The 7,373-nt window shown below is 39.7% G+C and overlaps 1 long non-coding RNA gene across 7 annotated transcripts in view; it reads left to right on the forward strand.

Annotated features, from left to right (window-relative positions):
* Positions 1–3,801, forward strand: part of LOC109955300 (uncharacterized) — a 5,061-nt gene extending 1,260 nt beyond the window's left edge. For 5 of the 7 annotated variants that reach the window (XR_002274242.1, XR_002274243.1, XR_002274240.1 and 2 more), the window contains 3 exons: positions 951–1,064; positions 1,653–2,937; positions 3,374–3,801. This is a non-coding gene — a long non-coding RNA (uncharacterized LOC109955300). Of the gene's footprint in view, positions 1–6; positions 107–950; positions 1,065–1,652; positions 2,938–3,373 lie in introns of those variants that run through there. The other 2 variants (XR_002274245.1, XR_002274246.1) reach the window with 2 other exon arrangements.
* Positions 3,802–7,373: the final 3,572 nt, after the last annotated feature.

Raw genomic sequence — 7,373 nt, forward strand, 5'->3', positions numbered from 1 at the left:
CTGCTGACCTTGGCATTCCCTTTATGGAGGCAAAGCTTTGACCCCCTCATGTGTGACCTCTGTGACTTTGTTCACCTTCATTGTGAGGTCTTCAGCCACACGCTAGGTGGCGTTAGTTTTTTTGTTTTTGCTATGACAGACAGCATTGTGCCTTTTGCCATTACACTGCCCTTCTCAAAAAGATTTACCATAAGTAACAAGAAGACCCCACACATTATCTGTCTCAAAGAGTTATGATTTTTGATCCTGGCCAGTTATGTTGTGCGAAATCTTTGTTTGAGTCTGTAAGGCAGTAAAATCCCTGGTTTAAGCATATGTGAGTAGAAGCAAAATGTGCTTTAACTGTTTCAAGGAGGCCATTGACGTTTCCCCCCTTTGATTTCCTTTACTTTACTTTAATCTATTGACTTAGTGAGTCAGCACCTGGCTATGATAATAATGACTTTTTTAACTTTAAATACTATACCAAAGCAGTGTAGCTTGGACTTTGGGGGAAATCAGATCTGTTCCTTGTGAACAGTATATTCTTACTGCTGCATCAGGAGCCCCTTTTTGTTTCACAAATGTCAGATCCAAGTAGTTTCTTTCTTTCTTCACTGTGTTTCATTGCAGTTGTGCTGGTGCTTTTAATTTATTGACACTAAGGAGCATTACAACTGGACCAATGCAGGATTTGTACTGATTAATGTGATAACAATCAGTGAAGTCTCCTGAAGTCAAAATGAAGACATTAAAAACACAGTAGTATAAACAAGGCTGCTCATTTATGATGCATGCCATAGTTAATTGTTGTGTTAACTAGGTCTTTTGTTTGTAACTGCTTCTCCAGAGTTGTCTAGAAATTAGTAAAGGAAAACATTTAAAGGAGAGGTATTAAACTATGTTTCACACATGTTGGTACATTCAGCCATCTGATCCTTTCTTGGCATCCACACCTGTTCTTTCCTCAGGGAACAGCCCGCAGGAAGAAGAAGGTTGTTCACAAAACAGCAACAGCTGATGACAAAAAACTGCAGGGCTCACTGAAGAAGATGGCAGTGCACAACATCACAGGGATAGAAGAGGTGAGGTGTCTCTAACAAGATTCAGATGTCAGTATTGTGCTGGAGCTGCACTCTTTGAGTCCTGAATCTTTCATCATTGTATCATAGAAGACGAGGAGCATTCTCCAGTCATGTCACCATGCAGTTTATTTTTATCCAACAAGTTGCCACAAAGTGTTTCAAATAAAGCACAAAAACAGATGAAACTTGAGATTAAGACGAGCTTAATACACAGAATGACTTTTGTCTTATTCATTCATGTTGTGGCTCTATTTACCTGTTGTATTCTTCTGTGAATTGTTAAAGTACTAATTCCAGATTATATTACGATCTAATTTAAGACAGCTTCACCTGATAAAGCTTTTTTTTCTGGGAATTTTTTAGGATAGGGGGTCTAATTTGCTGTAAATTTTTAGGGTTGTATAAATAGTCTAGTTGCCTATTGACTTTTGTTTTGTTAAAACTCTTTCCACAATTCTTCTGCCCTTTTTTTAGTTGATTATATCTAATTTGAGTTGAACACACTTTTACACCCATTGGTTTACCCACATTGGTTTTACATGTAGAACAGACATGAAGAATAATTTTAAACTTCTCTTGATGGTGCAGGTTTTTCCTCTCAGGTCAATATAATAAGAGACGATGGGACAGTGATCCACTTCAACAACCCCAAAGTGCAGGGATCTCTGTCCACCAACACCTTCGCCATCATGGGCCACATCGAGAACAAGCAGCTGTCAGAGATGCTGCCGGGCATCCTGAGCCAGCTGGGAGCCGACTACCTCAGCAGCCTGCGCAAGTTGGTTGGGCAGTTCCCACGGGAATGTGAGTACACACACAAGGTTAAACACTCGGTCACAGTGTTGGGGTGAGTATTGGGTCCAATACAAGATGCTTTTTTTTCACTGCAGGTTAGTTTAGAAAAATTAGGATTTGTTATATTTTCAAGGACAACACAGTCACATGTTCACAACATCACATATTCTTTGTGAATGGAAAACATCTAACTTTTTAAGTTGCATTCTCTGTGTATTAAAAATGTCTTAAATTAAATTTCTTGAACACTGCTTAAGCCCTTTGGTTGATTCCTAAATTAAAATATGCTGCCTTCAACATACCAGTGTACTTTCAGATTTGTGTGGCAGCGTCACAGAGCAGCACTTTGTTTAGAATCACTGCAGAGCCAGTGGAGATGAAACTTGTAAATGTAACATAGCAAAACAAGTTGTGGCAGTGAGGGCTGCAGGGAAACGGCAACAGAAAAGAATATAAACATTTAGACAGTGATTGTTCAAAAGGGTGCAGATTTCTTCCAGTTGAAGTCCAGCACACCAGCGGAGCATCTAGATGGCCCGGTTTACTCAGCTGGCCCCAGTGTCTGCATGTAGATAAACAATAAACCCAGTAAAGGAAACATAGGGGACAGGAGCAGCTCTTCCACATGGCAACACAGCTAATTATGTAACAAAACATTGTGCAGTCTAAAATAAAGGCAGTACCTAACAAGTCTTCACCACAAGGTCAGTTCTAGGTGTTTGATTGCTCTTTTCTGATCATAGATGTTCCAGTTTTTGTTGCTGAGCACATTGTGTCCTTTTTGAGCAGCACCTTTTTATTTTAATGTTTTGTCACAGAGTTTAGCAGACTAAGAAACAAATAATTCACATCTTGAGCCAGTGTGTGAAGGTAAGTCATGAAAATTAATTCCTAATGGAAAAAACACCATTTTTTGAAGGCATTATTTAGTGGAGAAACAGGCAGACTAACAATAAGTCAACAGTAGTTCACTTCTTTTTTGCTTTTTTTTTTTTTTTCTCCTTGATACATTTTGCAGCAGGGGACATGAAAGTAGGCAAGGAGGAAATCACAGAAGAGGAGGATGACAATGTTCCAGGTATAGTTTGTTAATGCTATATTGTTTAAAGAGCCCATGGCATACTCATCTGCAGCCATTTAATGTTTAATCTTGGGTATCTCTAGATTAGCTTTGCACCCATTATTACTCTAAATAGTCTAATTATTTCTGAACAATAAAACCCAATATCATAAGGAGAGCCTCCTCCTGAAAACAAGAGGTTAGTTCGAGAACATGCCATGGGCTCTTGAAAGCTGACGATATGTAGGGAATTGGTGAAAAAAAACAATAACTTTGGTGTTTATAGTTTTTGAGATGTAGATCATGTATGTTTTTAAATGTTTATTTTGTTTCCTCTGCTGACAGTACACAACTAAATCATTCACTGTCTTTAACAAACTGCTACTTTTATCAGATGCTGCTGTGCATCAGTTGTCGAACAAACTCCTGATGCATTTTGTTTTCTGTCTTACAGATCTTGTGGAGAACTTTGATGAAGCCTCCAAAAACGAAGGAAACTGAGTCTTTTTTTTTTTCTTTAAGCATCAACTTTTTTAATCTTTTGCCTCTTCTGGAGTCACAAAGGGCATTTCCTCTTGTGGAAAAACAGTTGTTAAAGGTGCAGTGCATCACCTCCAGGGATGGGAACCACTTTGGTTCAGGCTGCACACCAGCACAACAATAAAATGCAGGACACAGTAGGTTTTGACTTCAGAAGGCGGTGATATTTTAGACGCACTGAGAAACGAGGATCTGTACAAACCTTGGCGCCGTGCAGACTTTCCACATGGTTAAACGTAACTTAATAGATTTCAGTTAGAGTGAACAATTGAATCACTTCTAATAGTGGAAATGAATGAATTTATAAAATATGGCTGGGATATCAGTGTTTCTCTTATTTATGACTTTCCTAGCGGACATAGGAAATGGTTTCTGGGGGCTTTGTATGTGAAATATTTGTATTTGATGTTCATTTTATAAATAGAATAAACAGTTAAGTTTTTAAAAAGCCACATAGTGCAGCTCTTCCTTTGCACTTCCTTGAATTCAACAACACTGTATCTGAACTGTAGCTGTGTAGTACTTCAGTAAATACTTTCCACCACTGTGGATCCATTTTTATTATGCACCAAGTAGAGGTTTCAGACTTTACTGTTACAAGCTCAGGAAGATGAAGATTACTTTTTTGAATTGCATTTTTAATAATTTGGCTTTTAAAAATAATTTTATTTGATCAAACTTGCATTACATTGAGTTGTGGTAACTTTAATAGGATTTTCACATTTTACAGTGGAGTGACGAAGTATTAATGTCAGTCGTTAATTAAACTAGTAAAAATGCTCAGATAAGGGTAAAGGTTTGGTGTACATAAGTATCAGTGCATCAAGTATCAAATGTTAAGTCCCTTTCTTCATACTGTGTATAATATATACTAACACTGATGTATTAACATGTAAAGAGCATTTTAAATTTGTATGTGGAGTAAAAAAAAAGTTGGTCCCATATCGATTAATAAAATAAACATTTTAAAGTGTGACTGTGTGTAAATAAGGCGGGGCTTAACTGAGTCCGGGTGGGTTTTCCGCATCACTACATCCCCGCCAACACTTGTCTCATCACGTTTCATTGATCGCTCCTTTGCTGCATCGTGCAGATCAGTGGCTGCTGCTGGCAGCTCTCTGTTTAACTGGAGAGGTTACCGGGGAGATATGTGCCATTTTGGGTGTAGATTGTCTCTACCATGAGCGGGCAGCTGCGGACCCGCCCCGGGGCTCAGGACACCACCTTCAGCCCGGTTTGAGCCAAAATGTCTCCACTGCAGCTGCTGGACAACAGTGTCGGAGCTGGATGGAGCTGACCGCTTCAGAGCTGTATTAAGTCAGACAGCAAACAGCGGGACAGAAACCGGAAACGTGAAGCTGTCGCCGTAAAAATAAGAGCTCATAAACAGCTGTAATTGCAGTGGTTTACAAGTTAGCACAAGTTTTCTGTGTCTATAACTCTTAATTCAAAGAGCAAAACGGACTGGATACATTATTACATTTAACCACAAAGAGACACAAAACCTCTACACAAACACAATCAAAAATGACAACAAATACACACAGCTACAGGGGTACAAGGTCCTACAAAGATATGAAAAACAAATGTAAATAATACAGAATGCATTATGGAAAACAAAAGATATGCATGACAATCACAGAGTCACAAAACAGTGTTGTAGTACTTGAGTCCAGGACCTGGACTTGAGTTGGACCCCAGTCCAGATTTTCAGAACTTGACTCGAACTCGACGCTGCATTAAAAAATGGAATACTGCAAAACACACAAAATGTCTAAAAAAGAAAGAAATTCAAAATGACAACAACGATTCAAAACAACTACAAAGAGACTCAAAACAAATAGATGTAAAACAACCGCAATATAATACAAAAATGCAAAACAGTTACAAAGAGACACAAATAGACTGCATAAAGAGAAAAAAATGGCCACCTCAGTTTTCTCAAATGTAACAATGATGTACCCTTAATTATGTGCATTGGACCAAAAATTGGTCGGACCATTCCCACAGCTCTCATGGATGTGCCATCTACTACAATGGCTTTAGAAACATCTGTAAGACCTCATTTATACTTGGACTACTTCTCCCCTATAGATCTCTCTGAGTTGACCTCAACAATTGCTTCATCTAAATCATCAACATGTCTCCTGGACCCCATCCCGACCAGGCTGCTCAAAGACGTCTTTCCCCTAATCAACACATCCATACTAGATCTGATTAACCTCTCTCTATTAACAGGTTATGTTCCACAGGCTTTTAAACTTGCAGTAATTAAACCTCTACTCAAAAAGCCTACTCTTGACCCAGGTGTCCTAGCTAATTATAGACCAATATCCAATCTCCCATTTATTTCCAAAATCCTTCAAAAAGCTGTTGCAAAGCAGTTATGTGACCACTTGCACAAGAATGATTTGTTTGAGGATTTTCAGCCAGGATTTAGAGTCCATCATAGTAGGTAGTGAAACCGCATTGGTGAAAGTCACCAATGATCTTCTCCTAGCCTCAGACAAAGGACTTGTCTCCATACTTGTCCTCTTAGATCTCAGTGCTGCTTTTGACACCACTGATCACAGCATCTTACTGCAGAGACTTGAACATGTTATTGGGATTAAAGGAACTGCGCTAAGTTGGTTCAAATCTTATTTATCAGAAAGATTTCAATTTGTTCATGTTAATGACGAATGTTCCACACAAACTGAAGTTAGTCACGGCCTTCCACAGGGCTCTGTGTTAGGTCCAATTCTCTTCACTTTATACATGCTCCCTTTAGGCAATATTATCAGGAAGCACAACATAAATTTCCATTGCTATGCAAATGATTCTCAGTTATATTTATCTATGAAGCCAAATGAATCAGGTCAGCTGGTCAAACTTCAAGCATGTCTTAAAGACATAAAGGCCTGGATGACCTGCAACTTCTTACTTCTAAACTCTGACAAAACTGAAGTTATTGTACTTGGGCCTGAAAACCTTAGAAATCTGCTGTCTAATCATATAGTTACTTTAGATGACATAGCTCTTGCCTCCAGTACTACTGTGAGGAACCTTGGAGTCATCTTTGATCAGAATATGTCCTTTAAATCACACATAAACCAAGCCTCTAGATCTGCCTTCTTTCACCTGCGCAATATTGCAAAAATCAGGAGCATCCTGTCTCAAAGTGATGATGAAAAACTGGTCAATGCATTTGTCACTTCCAGGCTGGACTACTGTAACTCTTTACTATCAGGATGTCCCAATAATTCCCTAAAAAGCCTCCAGTTAATCCAAAATGCTGCAGCCAGAGGACTGACAGGAACGAGCAAGAGAGATCATATCTCTCCCATATTAGCTTCTCTCCACTGGCTCCCTGTAAAATTCAGAACAGAATTTAAAATCCTTCTCCTAACATACAAAGCCCTTAATGACAAGGCTCCATCGTATCTTAAAGACCTCGTAGAGCCTTATCATCCTAACAGAGCACTTCGCTCTCAGAGTGCAGGTTTACTTGTGGTTCCTAGAGTCCACAGAAGCAGAATGGGAGGCAGAGCCTTTAGCTATCAAGCTCCTCTCCTATGGAACCAACTCCCAGTCTCAGTTCGGGAGGCGGACACCCTCTCTACCTTTAAGATTAGACTTAAGACGTTCCTTTTTGATAAAGCTTATAGTTAGGGCTGGATCAGGTGACCCTGAGCCCTCCCTTAGTTATGCTGCTATAGGCCTAGGCTGCTGGGGGCCCCATGATGCTCTGAGTTTCTTTCCCCTCCCCTCCTACTCTCCTCTCCTCTCCTCCTCTTCCCTCTCCTCTCTCTCCCTATGCTTCTATATGCCACCATTACACATCACTAACTTTGTGTCTCCGCCCTCCCGTAGTGTGTCCTCTCTCTCTCCCTGTACCTTTCTACAGGTTGCCCTGGCCCTGGAGCTCTATGTCT

The sequence above is a fragment of the Monopterus albus genome, unplaced genomic scaffold, assembly GCF_001952655.1.
Source record: "Monopterus albus unplaced genomic scaffold, M_albus_1.0 scaffold14.1, whole genome shotgun sequence".
In the NCBI taxonomy this organism is placed as follows: Eukaryota; Metazoa; Chordata; class Actinopteri; order Synbranchiformes; family Synbranchidae; genus Monopterus; species Monopterus albus.